We start from the raw sequence: 26797 nt of genomic DNA, 5'->3' as shown, positions 1-26797 counted from the left end.
AGCTTGTATGGCAGCTATATGCTATAGTCACCCGATCTGAATAATTTCGTCGGAGATTAAATTGTTGTCTTAAATAACAATCCATGCCAAATTTCGTGAAGATTCCTCGTCAAATGAAAGAGTTTTCCATGCAAGCACTTGATTCCGATTGTTCAGTTTGTATGGCAGCTATATGCTATAGTCATCCGATCTACACAACTTCTTTGGAGATTGGATTAATGCCTTAAATAATGGTACGTGCCAAAGTTTGTGCAGATACCTCGTCAAATGAAAGAGTTTTCCATACAAGCACTTTATTCCGATTGTTCAGCTTGTATGGCAGCTATATGCTATAGTCACCCGATCTGAATAATTTCTCCGGCGATTAGATTAATGCCTTAAATAATAATCCATGCCAAATTTCGTGAAGATTGCTCGTCAAATGAAAGAGTTTTCTATGCAAATACTTGATTCCGATTGTTCAGTTTGTATGGCAGCTATATGATATAGTCACCCGATTTGAATAATTTCTTCGGAGATTAAATTGTTACCTTAAATAACAATCCATACCAAATTTCGTGAAGATACCTAGCAAATGAAAGAGTTTCCCATACAAGCACTAGATTCCGATTGTCCAGCTTGTGTGGCAGCTATATGCTATAGACACCCGATCTGAATAATTTCTTCGGAGATTAAATTCTTGCCTTAAATAATAATCCATACCAAATTTCGTGAAGATACCTCGTCAAATAAAAGAGTTTCCCATACAAGCACTTGATTCCGATTGTTCAGTTTGTATGGCAGCTATATGCTATAGTCACCCGATCTAAATAATTTCTTCGGAGATTAGATTAAGGCCTTAAATAATGGTACGTGCCAAAGTTTGTGAAGATACCTCGTCAAATGAAAGAGTTTTCCGTACAAGAACTTCATTGCGATTGTTCAGCTTGTATGGCAGCTATATGCTATAGTCACCCGATCTGAACAATTTCTACGGAGATTAAATTGTTGCCTTAAATAATAATCCATGCCAAATTTCGTGAAGATTCTTTGTCAAATGAAAGAGTTTTCCATGCAAACACTTGATTCCGATTGTTCAGTTTGTATGGCAGCTATATGCTATAGTCACCCGATCTCAATAATTTCTTCGGAGATTTAATTGTTGCCTCAAATAATAATCCGTGCCAAATTTCGTGAAGATACCTCGTCAAATGAAAGAGTTTTCCATGCAAGCACTTGATTCCGATTGTTTAATTTGTACGGCAGCTATATGCTATAGTCACCCGATCTGAATAATTTCTTCGGAGATTAAATTATTGCTTCAAATAATAATCCGTGCCAAATTTCGTGAAGATTCCTCTTCAAATGAAAGAGTTTTCTATACAAGCACTTGATTCCGATTGTTCAGTTTGTATGGCAGCTACATGTCATAGTCATCCGATCTATAAAATTTTTTCGGTGATTGGATTAATGCTTTACAAGCACTTCATTCCGATTGTTCAGCTTGTATGGCAGCTATATGCTATAGTCAATCGATCTGAATAATTTCTTCGGAGATTAAATTATTACCTTAAAAAATAACCCATACCAAATTTCGTGAAGATACCTCGTCAAATAAAAGAGTTTCCCATACAAGCACTTGATTCCGATTGTTCAGTTTGTATGGCAGCTATATGCTATAGCCATCCGATCTTTACAATTTCTTTAGAGATTGGATTAATGCCATAAATAATGGTACGTGCCAAAGTTTGTGAAGAGACCTCGTCAAATGAAAGAGTTTTCCATACAAGCACTTGATTCCAATTGTTTAATTTGTATGGCAGCTATATGCTATAGTCACCCGATCTGAATAATTTCTTCGGAGATTAAATTATTGCCTTAAATAATAACCCTTGCCGAATTTCGTGCAGATACCTCGTCAAATGAAAGAGTTTCCCATACAAGCACTAGATTCCGATTGTTCAGTTTGTATGGCAGCTACATGTCATAGTCATCCGATCTATACAATTTCTTCGGTGATTGGATTAATGCCTTAAATAATGGTAAGTGCCACAGTTTATGAAGATACCTCGTCAAATGAAAGAGTTTTCCATACAAGCACTTCATTCCGATTGTTCAGCTTGTATGGCAGCTATATGCTATAGTCACCCGATCTGAATAATTTCTTCGGTGATTAATTATTGCCTTAAATAATAATCCATGCCAAGTTTCGTGAAGATTCCTCGTCAAATGAAAGAGTTTTCCATACAAGCACTAGATTCCGATTGTTCAGTTTGTATGGCAGCTATATGCTATAGTGATCCGATCTATACAATTTCTTCATTGATTGGATTCATGCCTTAAATAATAATACATGCCAAATTTCGTAAAGATACCTCGTCAAATGAAAGAGTGTTCCATGCAAGCACTTGATTCCGATTGTTCAGTTTGTATGGCAGCTATATGTCATAGTCACTCGATTTGAATAATTTCTTCATTGATTGAATTAATGCCTTAAATAATAATACATGCCAAATTTCGTGAAGATACCTCGTCAAATGAAAGAGTTTTCCATGCAAGCACTTGATACCGATTGTTCAGTTTGTATGGAAGCTATATGCTATAGTCACCCGATCTGAATAATTTCTTCGGAGATTAAATTGTTGCCTTAAATGATAATCCGAGCCAAATTTCGTGAAGATACCTCGTCAAATGAAAGAGTTTTCCATGCAAGCACTTGATTTCGATTGTTCAGTTTGTATGGCAGCTATATGCTATAGTCACCCGATCTGGATAATTTCTTCGGAGATTAGAGTAATGCCTTAAATAATGGTACGTGCCAAAGTTTGTGAAGATACCTCGTCAAATGAAAGAGTTTTCCGTACAAGCACTTCATTGCGATTGTTCAGCTTGTATGGCAGCTATATGCTATAGTCACCCGATCTGAATAATTTCTTCGGAAATTAAATTGTTGCCTTAAATGATAATCCGAGCCAAATTTCGTGAAGATACCTCGTCAAATGAAAGAGTTTTCCATGCAAGCACTTGATTTCGATTGTTCAGTTTGTATGGAAGCTATATGCTATAGTCACCCGATCTGAATAATTTCTTCGGAGATTAAATTGTTGCCTTAAATGATAATCCGAGCCAAATTTCGTGAAGATACCTCGTCAAATGAAAGAGTGTTCCATGCAAGCACTTGATTCCGATTGTTCAGTTTGTATGGCAGCTATATGTCATAGTCACTCGATTTGAATAATTTCTTCATTGATTCAATTAATGCCTTAAATAATAATACATGCGAAATTTCGTGAAGATACCTCGTCAAATGAAAGAGTTTTCCATGCAAGCACTTGATTCCGATTGTTCAGTTTGTATTGAAGCTATATGCTATAGTCACCCGATCTGAATAATTTCTTCGGAGATCAAATTGTTGCCTTAAATGATAATCCGAGCCAAATTTCGTGAAGATACCTCGTCAAATGAAAGAGTTTTCTATACAAGCACTTGATTCCGATTGTTCAGTTTGTATGGCAGCTACATGTCATAGTCATCCGATCTATACAATTTTTTCGGTGATTGGCTTAATGCTTTACAGGCACTTAATTCCGATTGTTCAGTTTGTATGGCAGCTATATGCTATAATCAATCGATCTGAATAATTTCTTCGGAGATTAAATTATTACCTTAAAAAATAACCCATACCAAATTTCGTGAAGATACCTCGTCAAATAAAAGAGTTTCCCATGCAAGCACTTGATTCCGATTGTTCAGTTTGTATGGAAGCTATATGCTATAGTCACCCGATCTGAATAATTTCTTCGGAGATTAAATTGTTGCCTTAAATAATAATCCGAGCCAAATTTCGTGAAGATACCTCGTCAAATGAAAGAGTTTTCCATGCAAGCACTTGATTCCGATTGTTCAGTTTGTATGGCAGCTATATGCTATAGTCACCCGATCTGAATAATTTCTTCGGAGATTAGATTAATGCCTTAAATAATAGTACGTGCCAAAGTTTGTGAAGATACCTCGTCAAATGAAAGAGTTTTCCGTACAAGCACTTCATTGCGATTGTTCAGCTTGTATGGCAGCTATATGCTATAGTCACCCGATCTGAACAATTTCTACGGAGATTAAATTGTTGCCTTAAATAATAATCCATGCCAAATTTCGTGAAGATTCCTCGTCAAATGAAAGAGTTTTCCATGCAAATACTTGATTCCGATTGTTCAGTTTGTATGGCAGCTATATGCTATAGTCACCCGATCTCAATAATTTCTTCGGAGATTAAATTGTTGCCTCAAATAATAATCCGTGCCAAATTTCGTGAAGATACCTCGTCAAATGAAAGAGTTTTCCATGCAAGCACTTGATTCCGATTGTTTAATTTGTATCGCAGCTATATGTTATAGTCACCCGATCTGAATAATTTCTTCGAAGATTAAATTATTGCCTTAAATAATAATCCGTGCCAAATTTCGTGGAGATTCCTCGTCAAATGAAAGAGTTTTCTATACAAGCACTTGATTCCGATTGTTCAGTTTGTATGGCAGCTACATGTCATAGTCATCCGATCTATACAATTTTTTCGGTGATTGGATTAATGCTTTACAAGCACTTCATTCCGATTGTTCAGCTTGTATGGCAGCTATATGCTATAGTCAATCGATCTGAATAATTTCTTCGGAGATTAAATTATTACCTTAAAAAATAACCCATACCAAATTTCGTGAAGATACCTCGTCAAATAAAAGAGTTTCCCATACAAGCACTTGATTCTGATTGTTCAGTTTGTATGGCAGCTATATGCTATAGCCATCCGATCTTTACAATTTCTTTGGAGATTGAATTAATGCCTTAAATAATGGTACGTGCCAAAGTTTGTGAAGATACATCGTCAAATAAAAGAGTTTCCCATGCAAGCACTTGATTCCGATTGTTCAGTTTGTATGGAAGCTATATGCTATAGTCACCCGATCTGAATAATTTCTTCGGAGATTAAATTATTACCTTAAAAAATAACCCATACCAAATTTCGTGAAGATACCTCGTCAAATAAAAGAGTTTCCCATACAAGCACTTGATTCCGATTGTTCAGTTTGTATGGCAGCTATATGCTATAGCCATCCGATCTTTACAATTTCTTTGGAGATTAGATTAATGCCTTAAATAATAGTACGTGCCAAAGTTTGTGAAGATACCTAGTCAAATGAAAGAGTTTCCCATACAAGCACTAGATTCCGATTGTTCAGTTTGTATGGCAGCTACATGTCATAGTCATCCGATCTATACAATTTCTTCGGTGATTGGATTAATGCTTTACAAGCACTTCATTCCGATTGTTCAGCTTGTATGGCAGCTATATGCTATAGTCAATCGATCTGAATAATTTCTTCGGAGATTAAATTATTACCTTAAAAAATAACCCAGACCAAATTTCGTGAAGAGACCTCGTCAAATGAAAGAGTTTTCCATGCAAGCACTTGATTCCGATTGTTTAATTTGTATGGAAGCTATATGCTATAGTCACCCGATCTGAATAATTTCTTCGGAGATTAAATTATTGCCTTAAATAATAATCCGTGCCAAATTTCGTGGAGATTCCTCGTCAAATGAAAGAGTTTTCTATACAAGCACTTGATTCCGATTGTTCAGTTTGTATGGCAGCTACATGTCATAGTCATGCGATCTATACAATTTTTTCGGTGATTGGATTAATGCTTTACAAGCACTTCATTCCGATTGTTCAGCTTGTATGGCAGCTATATGCTATAGTCAATCGATCTGAATAATTTCTTCGGAGATTAAATTATTACCTTAAAAAATAACCCATACCAAATTTCGTGAAGAGAGCTCGTCAAATGAAAGAGTTTTCCATACAAGCGCTTCATTCCGATTGCTCAGCTTGTATGGCAGCTATATGCTATAGTCACCCGATCTGAATAATTTTTTCGGAGATTAAATTGTTGCCATAAATAATCACCCTTGCCGAATTTCGTGCAGATACCTCGTCAAATGAAAGAGTTTCCCATACAAGCACTAGATTCCGATTGTTCAGTTTGTATGGCAGCTACATGTCATAGTCATCCGATCTATACAATTTCTTCGGTGATTGGATTAATGCCTTAAGTAATGGTAAGTGCCAAAGTTTGTGAAGATACCTCGTCAAATGAAAGAGTTTTCCATACAAGCACTTCATTCCGATTGTTCAGCTTGTATGGCAGCTATATGCTATAGTCACCCGATCTGAATAATTTCTTCGGAGATTAGATAATTGCCTTAAATAATAATACATACCAAATTTCGTGATGATACCCCGTCAAATAAAAGAGTTTCCCATACAAGCACTTGATTCCGATTGTTCAGTTTGTATGGCAGCTATATGCTATAGTCACCCGATCTGAATAATTTCTTAGGAGATTAGATTAATGCCTCAAATATTAATCCATGCCAAATTTCGTGAAGATACCTCGTCAAATGAAAGAGTTTTCCATACAAGCACTTCATTCCGATTGTTCCGTTTGTATGGCAGCTATATGCTATAGCCATCCGATCTGAATAATTTCTTCGAAGATTAAATTATTGCCTTAAGTAATAATCCATGCCAAATTTCGTGAAGATACCTCGTCAAATGAAAGAGTTTCCCATACAAGCACTAGATTCCGATTGTTCAGTTTGTATGGCAGCTATATGCTATAGTCACCTGATCTGAATAATTTCTTAGGAGATTAGATTAATGCCTTAAATAATGATCCATGCCAAATTTCGTGAAGATACCTCGTCAAATGAAAGAGTTTCCCATACAAGCACTAGATTCCGATTGTTCAGTTTGTATGGCAGCTATATGCTATAGTCACCTGATCTGAATAATTTCTTAGGAGATTAGATTAATGCCTCAAATATTAATCCATGCCAAATTTCGTGAAGATACCTCGTCAAATGAAAGAGTTTTCCATACAAGCACTTCATTCCGATTGTTCCGTTTGTATGGCAGCTATATGCTATAGCCATCCGATCTGAATAATTTCTTCGAAGATTAAATTATTGCCTTAAGTAATAATCCATGCCAAATTTCGTGAAGATACCTCGTCAAATGAAAGAGTTTCCCATACAAGCACTAGATTCCGATTGTTCAGTTTGTATGGCAGCTATATGCTATAGTGATTCAATCTATACAATTTCTTCATTGATTGGATTAATGCCTTAAGTAATAGTCCTTGCCAAACTTCGTGAAGATACCTCGTCAAATGAAAGAGATTCCCATAGAAGCACTTGATTCCTATTGTTCAGTTTGTATGCTTTAGTCATCCGATCTGAATAATTTCTTCGGAGATTAGATTATTGCCTTAAATAATAATCCATGCCAAATTTCGTGAAGATTCCTCGTGAAATGAAAGAGTTTTCCATACAAGCAGTTGATTCCGATTGTTCAGTTTGAATGGCAGCTATATGATATAGTGGTCCGATCTGAATAATTTCTTCGGATATTTAATTGTTTCCTTAGATAATAATCCGTGCCAAATTTTGTGAAGATACCTCGTCAAATGAAAGAGTTTTCCATGCAAGCACTAGATTCCGATTGTTCAGTTTGTATGGCAGCTATATGCTATAGTCATCCGATCTGAATAATTTCTTCGGAGATTAGATTATTGCCTTAAATTATAATCCATGCCAAATTTCGTGAAGATTTCGCGTCAAATGAAAGAGTTTTCAATACAAGCAGTTGATTCCGATTGTTCAGTTTGTATGGCAGCTATATGCTATAGAGGTCCGATATCGGTAGTTCCGACAAATGAGCAGCTTTTTTGTGAGAAAAGGACAGGTGAAAAATTTCAGATCGATAGCCTAAAAACTGAGGGATTAGTTTGTATATATACAGACAGACGGACAGACAGACAGACGGACATGGCTAAATTAACTCAGCTCATCATGCTGATCATTTATATATATATTTTATAGGGTCGCCGACGTTTCCTTCTGGCTGTTACAAACTTCGTGGCAAACTTAATATACCCTGTTCAGGGTATAAAAAAAAATACAATAACATAAGTACATACGCATATGTACATCTTTTCAAAGTCCACATTGGCATATATCCCGCAATACCCCTTGTAACAAACAAGCAGGATTGCATACAAAAAAAAAGCACATTGATCTCTTCAACGAGCGCTCAATTGTATTAGAAAATAAACATACATACGCACAAACTATCCGAAGAAAACTCAGTATTCGGTATTAATTATAATTTTATACGTTTAAATCAGCTTACACTTTTTAATCAACTTTTACACATATAGTAATAAATAATATAGAAAAATGGTTAAAGACGACAAAAATTAAATTACACCTGCGGAAGCTACACGCGCAAGTCAGGTTGTCACAAAGCAAATAAAAGGCAAAGATATTTGTGCCACCAAATTCATTTCTGAGAGTGACAGATTATCACGATACTGCACGCGATTTTCATCTTTACCAATTCAAAACATCTCTGAATCGTTATTGGAAATAAAAAAACAAATTATTGACAATTTTTGGACTCGTCTCCAAACGGATCATGACGCCATAGTAGATTATGATAATTCAGATCTACCACACGATTTTAAATCATCGGCTTACGCACTATACGAAAACTGCTTAGACCAGTACGAAGAAACAAAAACTATGATTTTTGATCAATTAAAGCTAATAAAAGCGATTGCACCTACTCCACATCCGAGAGTAGAGCTGCCACAAATTCAAAGTCAAGAGGCAAGTTCAGGCATCCATCTCGAGGTGCCCGCATGTGACACAGAAATATTTTATGGAGGTTATGAAGAATGGCCGTCCTTCCGGGACATGTTCACTGCCGTATATATCAACCATCCAAAATTATCAAAAGCACAAAAATTGTATCACCTGCGATACAAAACAAAAGGTCAAGCTGGCGTCATAGTTAAACAGTTCGCACTAAATGACGACAATTTCAATTTGGCTTGGGAAGCTCTAAAAGCAAGATATGAAAATGAAAGAATATTGGTCGATAAACAAGTAACGACACTTATAAACTTGCCTAAAATTCAAAAAGAAACAAGTGAAGAATTTATTAGACTACAATCCACTGTTTCTAATTGTTTGTCGGTTTTATCGACACAAAATATTCCCACAAACAGCTGGGACCCTATACTGGTAAACATATGCACCGTCGCATTACCAGAAAAATCGTTACTTTTGTGGGAGCAATCGCTCTCATCTCGAAAAAAATGCCCAACGTGGCAACAGATGAAAGACTTTTTCATAACCCAATACGAAATCGCAGAAAGGGTAGATAAAAAAATGGTCAGAACGAAAACCGTTCAACACGACCCAAATAGAAGCTTCCACAGTCCCCAAGCCCAACGTGGCAACAGATAAAAGACTTTTTAATAACCCAATACGAAATCGCAGAAAGGGTAGATAAAAAAATGGTCAGAACGAAAACCGTTCAACACGACCCAAATAGAAGCTTCCACAGTCCCCAAGCCAGTAGCAACAACAATTTAAATAAAAGCTTCTTCAGAAATCAAACGTTCACATCTGAACAGTACAAACAAACGTCATGCGAACTATGTACAAGGGGGCATAAGCTCAAATCTTGCGAGAGATTCAAAAAGTTGAATATTATCGACAGAAACAATTTTATAAAAACAAAAAGACTTTGTACAAATTGCCTATCACATGCGCATACACTTAAAGAGTGCGAAAGCAAATTTAATTGCGTTTATTGTCATAAACGACATCATTCTATGCTTCATTATATCAATTTTTCCAGATCACCCCCAAACAGCGCAAATATGAAAAGAGTCACGGGTTTAGTTGCAACAGCGAATCCCGAAGTGCGAAATCCCGAAAATTGCCAAGAAGCACCATGCTGCTCAAAGGCAATAAAAACCCAAACGCTACACAGCGAAAATCAAAGTAGAGTATACCATCAAAACAATCCAATTTTAAAATTACGGGAATGGGCGGAAGAGTAGTCCAAAACTCAAATAACATCTGTCCCATTACCCTAATTTCCCCCCAAGCGGATAAGCGAATTGTAGCAGAAGCTATAGTCCTTCCGCAACTTACTAACATGCTTCCATGCTATCACATAAATAGCAAGCATTGGCAAAAGGTTTCACACCTAAAGCTAGCAGATCCCGACTGCAACGCCCCCGCTCAAATAGATATTCTAATAGGCAGCGATCTCATAGCACAGATAATACTCGAAGGTATTAAGAAAATTTCAAATACACTATTGGCACAAAACACTATATTTGGTTGAATTCTAAGTGGACTAGTTCCTGAACCAGTTTCCACATCAAGAACTCAAGTTGACGAAAATTCAAAGAATACCTTAATTCACAATCAAGGAAATTTCGGGAGTTAGAAAAATGCCACCTCATATCAATTACAACCCCAGAAGATCAGTATTGTGAAGACTTCTACAAAGCCACAACTACTCGATCAAATAATGGCCGGTACGTCATACGACTACCTCTAAATTCACAATGTTCCACACTGCACGAATTGGCAGAAAAAACAAAGCCAGAGTCCCTTCTGACAAGATCAGTTTTAAAAACACAAATATGTGACTTTTCGACCCCGCATAATGGCTCTTGCCAATAATGATACAAAAATCCTACTTGTCAAATTAATGCATACGCACTTTAATATATATCAAAATTGTACCAAAAAAGTCGAAAAATTGACACATAACAAATTGTCCTCTAGTAGCTTACTTTTTCATAATATAATCATATAAAACAATTTAAAAATAAAGTTAAGCGATCCCCATACTCCCAATGCGATACAATAACGCACCAAGCCTTACAACAAGCAAAGGTCGCTCTAATCGCATATATCTAAGCCCTCCTCGTATTGGTGGTTTATGGGAAATACTTGTAATACTTTAATACAAATCCACTTAAAAAGTAGCCATAAATCATAAATCTTACGCTCGCAATATCCCTCTTCAAAGGTTTCAATGGAGAACCCATTCTGGCCATATCTGAGCTAGGCGTGGAGTCGCCATCCTATAAGCCGATAATAAAGTAATAGTAGATAACCGGCAATAAAATGAATAAACAAAATTATACCATCTAATAATACGTCGTCACAACCACTAATCTAATAAATGCAAAACAACGTTGCTTGCTTAACGCACTAACTTCCAAATCGAAACACATAATATCCATTTCAAAATCAAAATTCCATCCTACACGTACAGGTAAATATGGATCTACCACTACTGCATTATCATGCATACCGCGCGCTCTGCTACTCCAACAGTACGCCGAGATACCTGGAACGTTTACTGCAAATATGTGCAACACTAGGCAAAATATTCGCTTAGGGGGCCCAGGATGTTTAAATGAGCTAAGCCTCAGTAAATAACCACACCTCTCTACTCGGAAAAACTGGCGCACCCTAATAATGCCCACCACATTCTCACCAATACACCACACCAGATGACACCAGATAGGACAGTGTACAACACACCAGAACACCGCGCGTGTACATCACCAGCTAACAAAAGGAATGATCAGCGCAGCTTTTCCACCTCATTCGAAGTAATAGCGATCCTGCGCGCAACTCAATTTTTCAAGTCTACACTGCGCCGCGTCAACACCTAAAATTCGATACGACAGCTCCTGCGCGTAACAATACGTTACCGATCCTATATTATAAATTGTTCAATATATAAACATGTATATTAAGGAATTTTATTGTGTACAACGTCATAATAAAATTCGAATAATAAACTAAATTGTTCAACTAAATACAAATAATATTTTAATTCTTTAATTGTTTGGTTGCTGTTAACGTGGGATGTGCTTCTTAATATATCGGGTGCAAGTTTTTATTCACTAGTCATTTCATCTAAAGCTACACTGTTGCACGGGGTTTTTCCTGTTAACTTAGAGCAATCAAGTTCTTCAATCCGAATACCGTCTAAAGATCTCACACGACTAAGTGCTACATTAGCTTGTATCTTGTGGACAGTTGTACAACCTTGCATCTTGTGGACGGTTGAAGCCCAATTCAGGATTACTGGTAACATTCGTCTCTCGGCAGTTCCATAGCTATATTTTACTGGAAATTGTATCGATACCGGTTTAATCGTGTGCACACCATCTGAACCGAATCGCACACCATCGGTCAATATTTCTGTCAGTTTATATAAGGAATTTTTTTTTTCGCTTTTTAGTTTGAAGTGGTTTAAAAGCGTGTTTTTTAATTTTTTAAACCTATATTATTTTTCTCCTTTTAGCTTAATGTTCTTTAAGTTCATATTTTTTAGTATTTTAAACCATACTTACTATTAATCACACGTAGTTTTTTCACTTTCTTTAAGGATGCGTTTGAGTAAATTTTTTATTCAAATGACAGCAGGGATCGTTGATGCTTTAAGCTGCATAGCTTTAGGGGCATTTTTGGATAGTACCTGCTTTTAGCTGCATAGTTTTATAGTCGATGTACGATTTCGTCCATTTTCAAAGTGTGTTATAGGAATGGCTGGGTAACCTCACATAACAAAATTTGGTTGACATTAGTTCGATAGTTTCTAAGATATAGGATTTCACCTAAGGGTTGGCGGTGCCACGCCCATTTTAAAATTTTTAGCGTCGTATTAAACCAGCAGAAACACCGTGATAATACATTGTCCAAATGCAATATATTGCTAGCCGAGTTAAAGTACTTGAAGCTGATTTGGATGATATAATCATTGATTGTTTGAATGACAAATCTACTTATGTACCGAGCGGAAAACTTTCACAGTCCAAGCGACCATCCAGACAAAGGCCAAACCAGCTTTAAGTGGACAAGTGGATATAAGCAGCGTACGTTATTTTAGTTGCTTTCAACATGGCATCAGAATGCTTGTACGGCTCCCAGACGTCCACCGAATTCATGCTTCATGTGTTCCGAAATCGGCCACACACGAGAAAACTGTCCTCGTTTCGCTGCACCAGGAAACAACCGAATATTGCTGCCGCTGTAGGAGATGATGCAAATCCTGAAGTCCGTCAACAGGCAGAACGATTTTCTTCAAATAATTTGGTGAGTGTTGCCTTCCTCAATAAAAAAAAGTGCACTTATATTGTATAATTTCTCTTTTTGCTTTATTTGATACTGGCGGTCCCATTAGTTTCATAAAACGGTCTTACGTGTCATAATCAGTAAAACTCAGCAGTAAACAAAAGTTGACACAATATCGTGGAATCGGTAATAAACAATTAAAAATTTATGGTATTTTCACATGTAAATTTATATTTTGTCAGCACAAATTGCTCCACAATTTTTCTATTTTGCCAGATTCAGGTGCGGTTGTACCAGTGCTGGTTGGGCGTGACCTTTTAAACAAAATGCAAATAGCATTGGGCCAAACAAAGACAATTAGTTTTAACCCAAATGAGTTATTTAACATAAGAGCTCAAAATAAGTTTTGTTCGTGCACTTCGCTTTCTTGATTTATATAGAAACCCACTAGCTAGTTGCCAGTCTGCTACCACTGTACAATATATATGCACAATTAAACGAGAAGGGCCGAAAGTTAATGTTTACTCAATGAAAATTAAATCCCGTGTACACTAGTTCGAGAAGACTTTCGTTTATGGCGAAGTTGGAAATTCAAAGAACAATCGATGAGCTATTGGCTCAGGGAACCCTAACACACAGGAACACAGGTTGAGATCCAACTTTATAACGCTCTAGCTTGTCTCCTCGACGATAAACACACCAACACTTTACATTCGCAGTCGAATTGAATGCACCCAACACATCGTCCGAATGGTCAGAGAAAAACTTTAACTTTTAAAGAGCTTCAGCGGAGTCATCTGAACAGAGAATCTGATTTCATCTCATCTACACCATGACTCAAGAAACGCGTTAGATTTGAACTTTTAATTCCCTTTTCAAATTATCAATAATTTTGATAACGTTCTTCGAGAAAGAAGTACGTGTGGGCCTCAGTAAGTCAGGAATGCTGAAAGGAATCAAGATTGATAAAATACAAGAATTTACTTTTTTCGGGGAAATTTTTTAAGTGAAATGATTAGAATAAATGAAATTAAGTGAATGGTTAAAAGTGATTCTGAATGCGAATGTTGTATTTGTTTGAATTTATAAGTACAAAATATATTGATTTTGAAAAATGAAGTGTATACAAAAACGAGTCATGTTAGTTAGACTATTAATAACACTAGAACGGTTTAACCGATTTGGCTGAAAATTGTTAAGGAGATAGCTTAGAACTTAAAAAAAAAATAATAATAATTGCAACTGCAAGAGTACAGTAATTTTTGTACATATACATAAATATATGGGTTATAGTGGATGTTGCTACTGAAAAAGGCTGTTTTTTTTTAGGACGCGCCATGTGGAACCGATAAGAAATCGCATGGATCGACAAGGCGTTGCGGCTACTTTGCTAAATTATCGACGAATGACGCAGAGGCACTCAAAAATAACCAAACGCAACTTCTAATATAAAAATTAGCGGAATAGAGCAGTGTTGATAAAAAGTTCAATTATAATTTGAGATGAGAGCATAATAGCTCACAAATATTCCCCAAGCATTGCACAGAACAATGCACGATTTAAACGGCAACGATGAAGTTTTCAGTGGTGCTGTCTTATCATGGATGGTGAAACACTTCAATGGACCATAAATGTGTGCAAACAATTACAAAGTGATCCACCCTAAGAAACAATACAATTTAACAAGTACGCAGTGTATAACGAAAAAAAAGCTTAATTAATTGAGAGTACGTTCCGAAAAATAAAAATTAATTATTTTGGATCAACTAACTACACTAGCGGCCAAAAATGTAGAAGTTGATTAAAATAGTTTCCAGTTGCAATAGTTGTTGCAAGTTACCAGATGCATTTTAAATAACTACTGTTGATGATGAAATTGGAACAATATATTATCTAGAATCTCGGAATTTCATCACATAATCTTAGGTTAAAAATTGGTTCACCTATTATTATTCAGCGTAATTTGAATCCATCTTAATTATGTAACGGTACACGTTTGGTAATCAAAAATATTACTGTAGCAACCATTTTGACTTGAAAATTTAATGGAGAAATGGTCTTCTTGCCACGTTTTCCAATGATACTGCCAGATGTACAATGCAATACAAAAGAGCTAAATCAATTTGAATTTGAAAATGTTTATAAAGAAAAATTATGAATATTACTGTTAAAAATTAAGAATGATCTACCTTCTTCCATTACTCAAATGTTATCAACTAACAACTTTGAAAATTACTCATTAGTTACCAACTTGAATATAAAGTTTATAAAAAAAAAATCAACATAACATATTTAATATTTCTTTGAGCTTAATAACAAATCGATGAAAAGTAGTATCAATAATATTCTAATTTGGAAGTAATCCGCGGGGTTATTCTTACACCGGCAATAACGTTTTCGTTTTTATTCATAAATACAATTTTACTGTATTGAATAGTTTATAAATAATGTATACCTTAGCCACAGCAATTCGTGTACGAGATCCTCTAGTAACCCATTAAAAACGAGTTTTTTAAATGTTCCTTCGGATATAAAAGGTGCCACAAAATCTTTGTGGGAGAAGTGAATTCGATAACCATAATAATTGTCAATAGATAAATGCGTTTTGTTGAATATAATCCAAATTTTTTTACGCAACATTATTCTATTCATTTCACTCAAACTTTTTCATTATAAACTAATAAATTAAGGCCCACTTTCTCAATACACCAGCTTTGACTGACAGAACCGTTTTCGCCAAGTTGTGGTTAGCTTACCTACAAATAGTTTGATTATTGTGAACAAACTTGCATTGTGAACACGCATTTTGCATGGGAAACAACAACAGTGTTGATATGACAGTCATAAAAAAATAAAACAATATAGCGATATGACACAATATGACACCTTGTGAATACTCAAATAACATATAATGAGAATGAACGACAAAAAAGTCCGCGTCCGAAAGCCATTTATGCTGCTGATTTTTACTTAAGATTTTACAGCGGACAGGTGTCATTTAATTTTCTGGTTAGAAACTAATCAAGGCTCCTTTATTCGGAACTGTTTACCAGAACTTAACTGACAGAATGTTGCTAACCAGATATTGAGAAACCATTTTTCAACATGTTGCCGATAAAGTTTTGGTTAGGTCCCTAACGACCCTTAAATGCCAAATGAGCTGTTCTACCTCCATTTAATAAAGCTGCTGCGATGCCAGATGATGCAACGGCCATTGGGATGCCAATTCTTGATGGTACCTCAGCAAGGATTATCGAAATAAGGAATGTTTTGCTAGTTCCAACTACCAGAAATATGCGGTCGAAATTTGTTTTTGGTTTGATTGCTAAATTCTTGCTTGTAGCTTAGTTGCTCTTTACACGGCAACACTATAATTAGAACTGTGTATACTGCACAATCCAGCATCCCTTATATAGTAAATCTTTAACTACGAATTCGCTAACTAGTTGCTTCTGACAATTTATCGTCGATTCGATTTTGTTCTATCATCCGTGTTCGTCACACTGCCCTCCACCTATTAGAAATAACTTCTTCAGCCGTCCTTCTCTTCTTGGAGTTAATTCTATCTGTTTTCCGGAGACCTAGTTTCTGATACATTCCTTAACTTAAAGCTGACTCGAGATTTCATTCTTGATCAGAATTTAACTCCATTGGAACACCGAATCTCGTAACCCACTTGCCATGTAATCAAAGCTGTTTACTGATGGTAGTAACACAATTTTCTATTATTTAGAATGGAATTATCAGGAAAGTCGTGAAAACTCCCGTTTGTATGAGCTACATAAAAATAAGTGTTATAAAAATGGCCGCTTTCCAGTTTACCTCGTTAAATCTGCAAATGGCACAAGATTATTTTAATAATTTAAATCCATTAGCTCAGCGTATTGCATCTGATATAACCACTACAAAATCATCATATGGCACGCTCTGGTATACTTGGAAAGCAACTCAACAAAATGAGATCATTAACGAAACTCTAATAACACCGGAAATTTCTTTGAAGTACTTGGAAAATATGTCTCTGTCTGCTTCATCGTTATCATCAAATTCATCTTCGTCTATCTCATCTTGTGCTAGTTTAAGTACAACAAGTGTCAAACATATTTTGCCGTCGTCTTCAAAGAGCAGAGGACAAAATTATTCGCCCAGTGTCAATAATAGTAAAACATCGAATTCGTTAACTGATAATATTAATTTGCAGACTCAAAATTTATTGTCCAACACTTTGGTTGCACGCGCTAAACACACAATACAATCACATCAACTTGGAAAATTAAAACCTCCATCGTCTCCACCGCCACTTCCTCCAACTACAACCAAAAAATTGACGAAAACCGAAAATGCTGAAAAACAAAAAAAACAAATTGAAAACAAATCAAGTAAAGGCTACCAATGAGAAAACGAATTATATTTATGATGGAATCAACCTCCATACATGTACCGCTCAGAAAGTGGCTCTAAAAATTATTTATGATGATGTATTAGGGGCATACCGCGATGAACATTCGCAACCTTTCAGTTATCGCACAAAATCACAGATTGATCTACAGAAGCAGTATTATGAAGCTGATTTGGATGACATAAATCTGAACACTAATTTTGATTATAAATGCCCTACTTCAAACGAGCCGAGAAATGGAAATTTGGCTGAAAATGTAGCTCTAACTAAAAACTCTGAACGCTTACAAAAGGAGTTAAAGAGCACCTTTAATAATCATTTGGAGATTTCTAGAAAAAATAAACGACTAATACCTATATCGCCAGAAGTATTCAAGATTCCACCTGCTAAGGCAACTCAAGCGCTTTCTTCACGAAATTTTAATAAGTGTAAAAATAAATCGAGCAAATATTTGTTGAAAGAAAATTTTGAAAAGCATACATCCGAAGACTCATTTTTACTCGACTTCAAACCCAAACAATCAAATTTGAATTATGCCGTATATACAGATGTCTACTTTGAACAATATGGTCGCCTGGATGCAGTGGCACGCAGAAGAAGAAGCTTCAGTCCTGTCAGTACGCTGCACTCCGGACTATCACGGGATGCCTCTTGATGTCTCCAATCGAACACCTACATAGTGAGGCCCTTATGCTTCCGGTTAAGGAACACAACGAACTCCTCTCCAAACAGTTTCTGCTAGGGTGCTTTCGTAGAAACCACTCCTGTAGTCGCCTGCTTGTAGCGGAGCCGCCTCCTAGGAACATCAAGAGGTCTTTCCTTGATTACGTCGACGACATCAGACAGTACGCCGACCGGACTTCGGACGCTATGAACTTCAGACAGGCACTGACCACCATTCACAGTGGAGCCGTTAACACCTTCATCGACTCCCTCTCAGTGAATGGCGTACTATGAGTCAAACCACCAACCACCTATAGCAGACGTAGAGCTCGAGTTGCCTCACGAAACCAGAGTGACCCTCGCGCAACTTCGTTCTCGATACTGTAGCAGGTTAAACTCCTACTTATCCAGAATAGACCCCGACATACCAAACACATGTCCTGCGCGCAATGATTCTCCGCATCACACTAACCACCTCTTTGCATGCCCAACAAACCCCACTCATCTAACACCCTTCTTCCTATGGTCCGACCGCGTCGAAACAGCTCGTTTCCTTGGCCTCCCGTTAGATGACCTCGACGACAACGAATCTGGAATTAATCACCCAAACGGGGACCGTTACAACAATAACAACATATGTCAGTACTGTTAATTTACATTTGAGTTTTTACATTCAGAACTATCCACTGATTGGAGAAAGACGTAAGCAGAGCTATTGAGAGGAGGAGATGAGATCAGATGACCGTCACTTTTCTTGTAGGGTACATAACAAATGTAAACAAATAGATGTGTGAACTGTCAATGAAAACTCATCGAAAACACACAATGTCGGTCAGAACGACTTTGGTTCCACAATCCACAAATTTTGTTTTCAAGAGGATTTCAATTCGGTGCGAACATAGTATTAGGACTGGTTACTTGTAAATTTATACAATGGTCGATTTTGCTGGCTCTAATGTTAATCGATACTTATCGAAAAATGCAATCTCAAAAAGCCGGCAAGCATTTAAATAAAGGAAAGGTTAAGGCTAAATTAGATTATTCGATACACAACTATAGAACAGTAAAAGCAATATACAAAAGAACCTTTCATATAGAAAGAAGTAACGTTTTCATTAAAATTTTATTTAGATGTTTTTATTGTGGATGTTCTAACACATTAATTTCAAATCTAAATAAGAAGTAAATAATGGTAGGCCGTAAGATTTCTGACTATAAACCAAAAAGTCTACACAGCATATTGGCTGGGATTTAGAATAGCAAATCCCGAATGAGTTTAAGCTTGCTAAGTTAATAGGTAAAGATAGAGGAGGTTCTCCAACTTAGGGATATTTATACACATAGCTGTCGGTGACTTATGGTTTGTGAATCATTTGTATTTAAATTACCAATTTATAGTATGCAATTTTTCGATTTACGAGGAATTTTACGCTTATGTTGTTTTATATTGTATATACCCACTAAACAAAAATGTGCGTGTGTGAGACATTCTGAAATAGCATTTATTAGTTTTACAATTTTTGGGCTTCAAACACAAATCTCTAAAAAAAAAATCGATATAAAACGAAGAAACGGGGTCTTTAAATTGTTGAATTTTTGACCTTTAAATGCAAATAGCTAAAAAACGTAAGTCAACGGCAACTATGTATTTATATATATTCTAAGTCTGTAGAACTTCTTCTGGGTCGGCTTTAGTTAAGCATCCCACGATTCCAGGGTTAAGAGGAGTATGGTTGGATAGAGGAGATTCTCCAGATCACGAATATATATAATTATTACCGCCAATCCAATACCATAATTTATCAATAGAAGGGAATGAACAAAATTATAGTTCATGTATTTGGGGTATAATCCTCTTTTATTGTTCATATTCGTTTTCAAAATATAAATATATATATATAATAGATATGGCAACACTTGTTAGATGTCAACATGGAACCCATTTGTTATTGTTCATATAACGAAAATTGTGTAAAAATAACATGCTTTTTTAAAGCAAATATTTAATATAAAATAAATATGTAGAAACATTGTAGTGAAGTTAGTGTATAATAAGGGCATAATATAAAAGAAAAGTTAACCATAAATCGAGAAATTGTAAAATAAAATTTGTGAAATTTTCAACTTAAAATGCAAATATCTCGAAAACTAAAAGTTTTCGGCGGCCATTCCTCTATCCAACCATACCCCTATTGAACCTGAAATCGTGGGATGCTAAACTGAAGTTTTCCCCTTCTAACCGTACATACCCATTTTAACCCCGAATTCAGGGAATGTTTTCTAAATCCCAGCCAATAGGAGGACTCAAAATCTTTCTAACGCCGTATACCGTAACCGGATCCAACTTTTAAAACGCGAGATTCTCATTACAAAAGCCATCTATTGGAAAAATAATGGATTTCTGGTGAACTGACTATACAATTTGAAGAGTACGAAAATATGTCAAAAATATTTTCCATATATGCATATGAACATATTCAAACATTTGATTCGCTCCTTTATGAAGCACTATTTTAAATATTACTTTGGTAAATTTATAGTTTAGGTCCCCCAACTAAGGAGGCCTCAAAACTGAAATTTTTTTAAATCGTCTTATTTAGACGCGAATATTACAAATCCGAGAGCGGGCAGTGAATTTTTTCAATAATTTTTTTTCAAAAAAAAAACAAACCAAAAAAAAAGTTTTTTTTTTTAATTTTTTTAATACACATGCATTAAAAATAAAAAATTGTGATACATTAAAATTAATTATTTTATTTTTTCCGCTGCTGAAAGGAGTTTGGTGCAAAAGAGCTATAAACACCCCGGTGTTGGACCGACCAGGGTAATTTTTTCACAAGAAAATGTTTAACGCACTGAACTGGTAATTACAGCTAATTCATCTGAATTCTGAAGAACTTTTCCGCTACAACAAGAACAACAACTAAGTGACTTGAAAAATATGTGTAAAGTGCGTTAAATATATTTATAAATATACACATAGCCAATAAAGTCTGCGTTCACCCGACACTATTTTTTAAGTGAAGTAAAAGCAATGTAAATAGGTATTTCAGTTCAAATTTTGTACATGTATTTCTTTATATTCTTAAGTTCAAAATGCTAAAACAAAAATTTTATATTCCTTTTTTCATTTTTGAGATAACGGGATTTTAGTGTAATAACAAGTAAATAAAGGCACCAGAAAGTCTGCGTTCAGTTAGCTTGAATTGGAAATACCGTTATTTCTCATGAATTTGTTCCTTCATTTTGCGTAGATTCTATTGTGTTTTGTGGCTTTTGCCACAAATTCAAAGTCAAGAGGGAAGTTCAGGCATCCATCTCGAGGTGCCCGCATGTGACACCGAAATATTTTATGGAGGTTATGAAGAATGGCCGTCCTTCCGGGACATGTTCACTGCCGTATACATCAACCATCCAAAATTATCAAAAGCACAAAAATTGTATCACCTCCGATACAAAACAAAAGGTCAAGCAGGCGTCATAGTTAAACAGTTCGCACTAAATGACGACAATTTCAATTTGGCTTGGGAAGCTCTAAAAGCAAGATATGAAAATGAAAGAATATTGGTCGATAAACAAGTAACGACACTTATAAACTTGCCTAAAATTCAAAAAGAAACAAGTGAAGAATTTATTAGACTACAATCCACTGTTTCTAATTGTTTGTCGGTTTTATCGACACAAAATATTCCCATAAACAGCTGGGACCCTATACTGGTAAGCATATGCACCGTCGCATTACCAGAAAAATCGTTACTTTTGTGGGAGCAATCGCTCTCATCTCGAAAAAAATGCCCAACGTGGCAACAGATAAAAGACTTTTTAATAACCCAATACGAAATCGCAGAAAGGGTAGATAAAAAAATGGTCAGAACGAAAACCGTTCAACACGACCCAAATTGAAGCTTCCACAGTCCCCAAGCCAGTAGCAACAACAATTTAAATAAAAGCTTCTTCAGAAATCAAACGTTCACATCTTAACAGTACAAACAAACGTCATGCGAACTATGTACAAGGGGGCATAAGCTCAAATCTTGCGAGAGATTCAAAAAATTTAATATTATCGACAGAAACAATTTTATAAAAACAAAAAGACTTTGTACAAATTGCCTATCACATGCGCATACACTTAAAGAGTGCGAAAGCAAATTTAATTGCGTTTATTGTCATAAACGACATCATTCTATGCTTCATTATAACAATTTTTCCAGATCACCCCCAAACAGCGCAAATATGAAAAGAGCCACGGGTTTAGTTGCAACAGCGAATCCCGAAGTGCGAAATCCCGAAAATTGCCAAGAAGCACCATGCTGCTCAAAGGCAATAAAAACCCAAACGCTACACAGCGAAAATCAAAGTAGAGTATATCATCAAAACAATCCAATATTAAAATTACGGGAATGGGCGGAAGAGTAGTTCAAAACTCAAATAACATCTGTCCCATTACCCTAATTTCTCCCCAAGCGGATAAGCGAATTGTAGCAGAAGCTATAGTCCTTCCGCAACTTACTAACATGCTTCCAAGCTATCACATAAATAGCAGGCATTGGCAAAAGGTTTCACACCTGAAGCTAGCAGATCCCGACTGCAACGCCCCCGCTCAAATAGATATTCTAATAGGCAGCGATCTCATAGCACAGATAATACTCGAAGGTATTAAGAAAATTTCAAATACACTATTGGCACAAAACACTATATTTGGTTGGATTCTAAGTGGACTAGTTCCTGAACCAGTTTCCACATCAAGAACTCAAGTTGACGAAAATTCAAAGAATACCTTAATTCACAATCAAGGAAATTTCGGGAGTTAGAAAAATGCCACCTCATATCAATTACAACTCCAGAAGATCAGTATTGTGAAGACTTCTACAAAGCCACAACTACTCGATCAAATAATGGCCGGTACGTCATACGACTACCACTAAATTCACAATGTTCCACACTGCACGAATTGGCAGAAAAAACAAAGCCAGAGTCCCTTCTGACAAGATCAGTTTTAAAAACACAAATATGTGACTTTTCGACCCCGCAGGATGGCTCTTGCCAATAATGATACAAAAATCCTACTTGTCAAATTAATGCATACGCACTTTAATATATATCAAAATTGTCCCAAAAAAGTCGAAAAATTGACACATAACAAATTGTCCTCTAGTAGCTTACTTTTTCATAATATAATCATATAAAACAATTTAAAAATAAAGTTAAGCGATCCCCATACTCCCAATGCGATACAATAACGCACCAAGCCTTACAACAAGCAAAGGTCGCTCTAATCGCATATATCTAAGCCCTCCTCGTATTGGTGGTTTATGGGAAATACTTGTAATACTTTAATACAAATCCACTTAAAAAGTAGCCATAAATCATAAATCTTACGCTCGCAATATCCCTCTTCAAAGGTTTCAATGGAGCACCCATTCCGGCCATATCTGAGCTAGGCGTGGAGTCGCCATCCTATAAGCCGATAATAAAGTAATAGTAGATAACCGGCAATAAAATGAATAAACAAAATTATACCATCTAATAATACGTCGTCACAACCACCAATCTAATAAATGCAAAACAACGTTGCTTGCTTAACGCACTAACTTTCAAATCGAAACACATAATATCCATTTCAAAATCAAAATTCCATCCTACACGTACAGGTAAATATGGATCTACCACTACTGCATTATCATGCATACCGCGCGCTCTGCTACTCCAACAGTACGCCGAGATACCTGGAACGTTTACTGCAAATATGTGCAACACTAGGCAAAATATTCGCTTAGGGGGCCCAGGATGTTTAAATGAGCTAAGCCTCAGTAAATAACCACACCACTCTACTCGGAAAAACTGGCGCACCCTAATAATGCCCACCACATTCTCACCAATACACCACACCAGATGACACCAGATAGGACAGTGTACAACACACCAGAACACCGCGCGTGTACATCACCAGCTAACAAATGGAATGATCAGCGCAGCTTTTCCACCTCATTCGAAGTTATAGCGATCCTGCGCGCAACTCAATTTTTCAAGTCTACACTGCGCCGCGTCAACACCTAAAATTCTATATTATAAATTGTTCAATATATAAACATGTATATTAAGGAATTTTATTGTGTACAACGTCATAATAAAATTCGAATAATAAACTAAATTGTTCAACTAAATACAAATAATATTTTAATTCTTTAATTGTTTGGTTGCTGTTAACGTGGGATGTGCTTCTTAATATATCGGGTGCAAGTTTTTATTCACTAGTCATTTCATCTAAAGCTACACTGTTGCACGGGGTTTTTCCTGTTAACTTAGAGCAATCAAGTTCTTCAATCCGAATACCGTCTAAAGATCTCACACGACTAAGTGCTACATTAGCTTGTTCAGCAGCAAACATTCGCGAGTCTAGATAAACAATTGCATGATCAACTGTACAACCTTGCATCTTGTGGACGGTTGAAGCCTAATTCAGGATTACTGGTAACATTCGTCTCTCGGCAGTTCCATAGCTATATTTTCCTGGAAATTGTATCGATACCGGTTTAATCGTGTGCACACCATCTGAACCGAATCGCACACCATCGGTCAATATTTCTGTCAGTTTATATAAGGAATTTTTTTTTTCGCTTTTTAGTTTGAAGTGGTTTAAAAGCGTGTTTTTTAATTTTTTAAACCTATATTATTTTTCTCCTTTTAGCTTAATGTTCTTTAAGTTCATATTTTTTAGTATTTTAAACCATACTTACTATTAATCACACGTAGTTTTTTCACTTTCTTTAAGGATGCGTTTGAGTAAATTTTTTATTCAAATGACAGCAGGGATCGTTGATGCTTTAAGCTGCATAGCTTTAGGGGCATTTTTGGATAGTACCTGCTTTTAGCTGCATAGTTTTATAGTCGATGTACGATTTCGTCCATTTTCAAAGTGTGTTATAGGAATGGCTGGGTAACCTCACATAACAAAATTTGGTTGACATTAGTTCGATAGTTTCTAAGATATAGGATTTCACCTAAGGGTTGGCGGTGCCACGCCCATTTTAAAATTTTTAGCGTCGTATTAAACCAGCAGAAACACCGTGATAATACATTGTCCAAATGCAATATATTGCTAGCCGAGTTAAAGTACTTGAAGCTGATTTGGATGATATAATCATTGATTGTTTGAATGACAAATCTACTTATGTACCGAGCGGAAAACTTTCACAGTCCAAGCGACCATCCAGACAAAGGCCAAACCAGCTTTAAGTGGACAAGTGGATATAAGCAGCGTACGTTATTTTAGTTGCTTTCAACATGGCATCAGAATGCTTGTACGGCTCCCAGACGTCCACCGAATTCATGCTTCATGTGTTCCGAAATCGGCCACACACGCCAAAACTGTCCTCGTTTCGCTGCACCAGGAAACAACCGAATATTGCTGCCGCTGTAGGAGATGATGCAAATCCTGAAGTCCGTCAACAGGCAGAACGATTTTCTTCAAATAATTTGGTGAGTGTTGCCTTCCTCAATAAAAAAAAGTGCACTTATATTGTATAATTTCTCTTTTTGCTTTATTTGATACTGGCGGTCCCATTAGTTTCATAAAACGGTCTTACGTGTCATAATCAGTAAAACTCAGCAGTAAACAAAAGTTGACACAATATCGTGGAATCGGTAATAAACAATTAAAAATTTATGGTATTTTCACATGTAAATTTATATTTTGTCAGCACAAATTGCTCCACAATTTTTCTATTTTGCCAGATTCAGGTGCGGTTGTATCAGTGCTGGTTGGGCGTGACCTTTTAAACAAAATGCAAATAGCATTGGGCCAAACAAAGACAATTAGTTTTAACCCAAATGAGTTATTTAACATAAGAGCTCAAAATAAGTTTTGTTCGTGCACTTCGCTTTCTTGATTTATATAGAAACCCACTAGCTAGTTGCCAGTCTGCTACCACTGTACAATATATATGCACAATTAAACGAGAAGGGCCGAAAGTTAATGTTTACTCAATGAAAATTAAATCCCGTGTACACTAGTTCGAGAAGACTTTCGTTTATGGCGAAGTTGGAAATTCAAAGAACAATCGATGAGCTATTGGCTCAGGGAACCCTAACACACAGGAACACAGGTTGAGATCCAACTTTATAACGCTCTAGCTTGTCTCCTCGACGATAAACACACCAACACTTTACATTCGCAGTCGAATTGAATGCACCCAACACATCGTCCGAATGGTCAGAGAAAAACTTTAACTTTTAAAGAGCTTCAGCGGAGTCATCTGAACAGAGAATCTGATTTCATCTCATCTACACCATGACTCAAGAAACGCGTTAGATTTGAACTTTTAATTCCCTTTTCAAATTATCAATAATTTTGATAACGTTCTTCGAGAAAGAAGTACGTGTGGGCCTCAGCAAGTCAGGAATGCTGAAAGGAATCAAGATTGATAAAATACAAGAATTTACTTTTTTCGGTGAAATTTTTTAAGTGAAATGATTAGAATAAATAAAATTAAGTGAATGGTTAAAAGGGATTCTGAATGCGAATGTTGTATTTGTTTGAATTTATAACTACAAAATATATTGATTTTGAAAAATGAAGTGTATACAAAAACGAGTCATGTTAGTTAGACTATTAATAACACTAGAACGGTTTAACCGATTTGGCTGAAAATTGTTGAGGAGATAGCTTAGAACTTAAAAAAAAAATAATAATAATTGCAACTGCAAGAGTACAGTAATTTTTGTACATATACA

General features: G+C 36.0%; 1 pseudogene; it reads left to right on the top strand.

Moving 5' to 3' along the window:
* Nucleotides 1-16416: 16416 nt before the first annotated feature.
* LOC138858006 (uncharacterized) lies at nucleotides 16417-21277 on the top strand (annotated as a pseudogene).
* The last annotated feature ends 5520 nt before the right edge of the window (nucleotides 21278-26797 follow it).

Source organism: Bactrocera oleae, chromosome X (genome assembly GCF_042242935.1).
Source record: "Bactrocera oleae isolate idBacOlea1 chromosome X, idBacOlea1, whole genome shotgun sequence".
NCBI lineage: Eukaryota > Metazoa > Arthropoda > Insecta > Diptera > Tephritidae > Bactrocera > Bactrocera oleae.
Note: the sequence above shows the minus strand (reverse complement) of the source record. Positions and strands in the feature narration are given on the sequence as shown.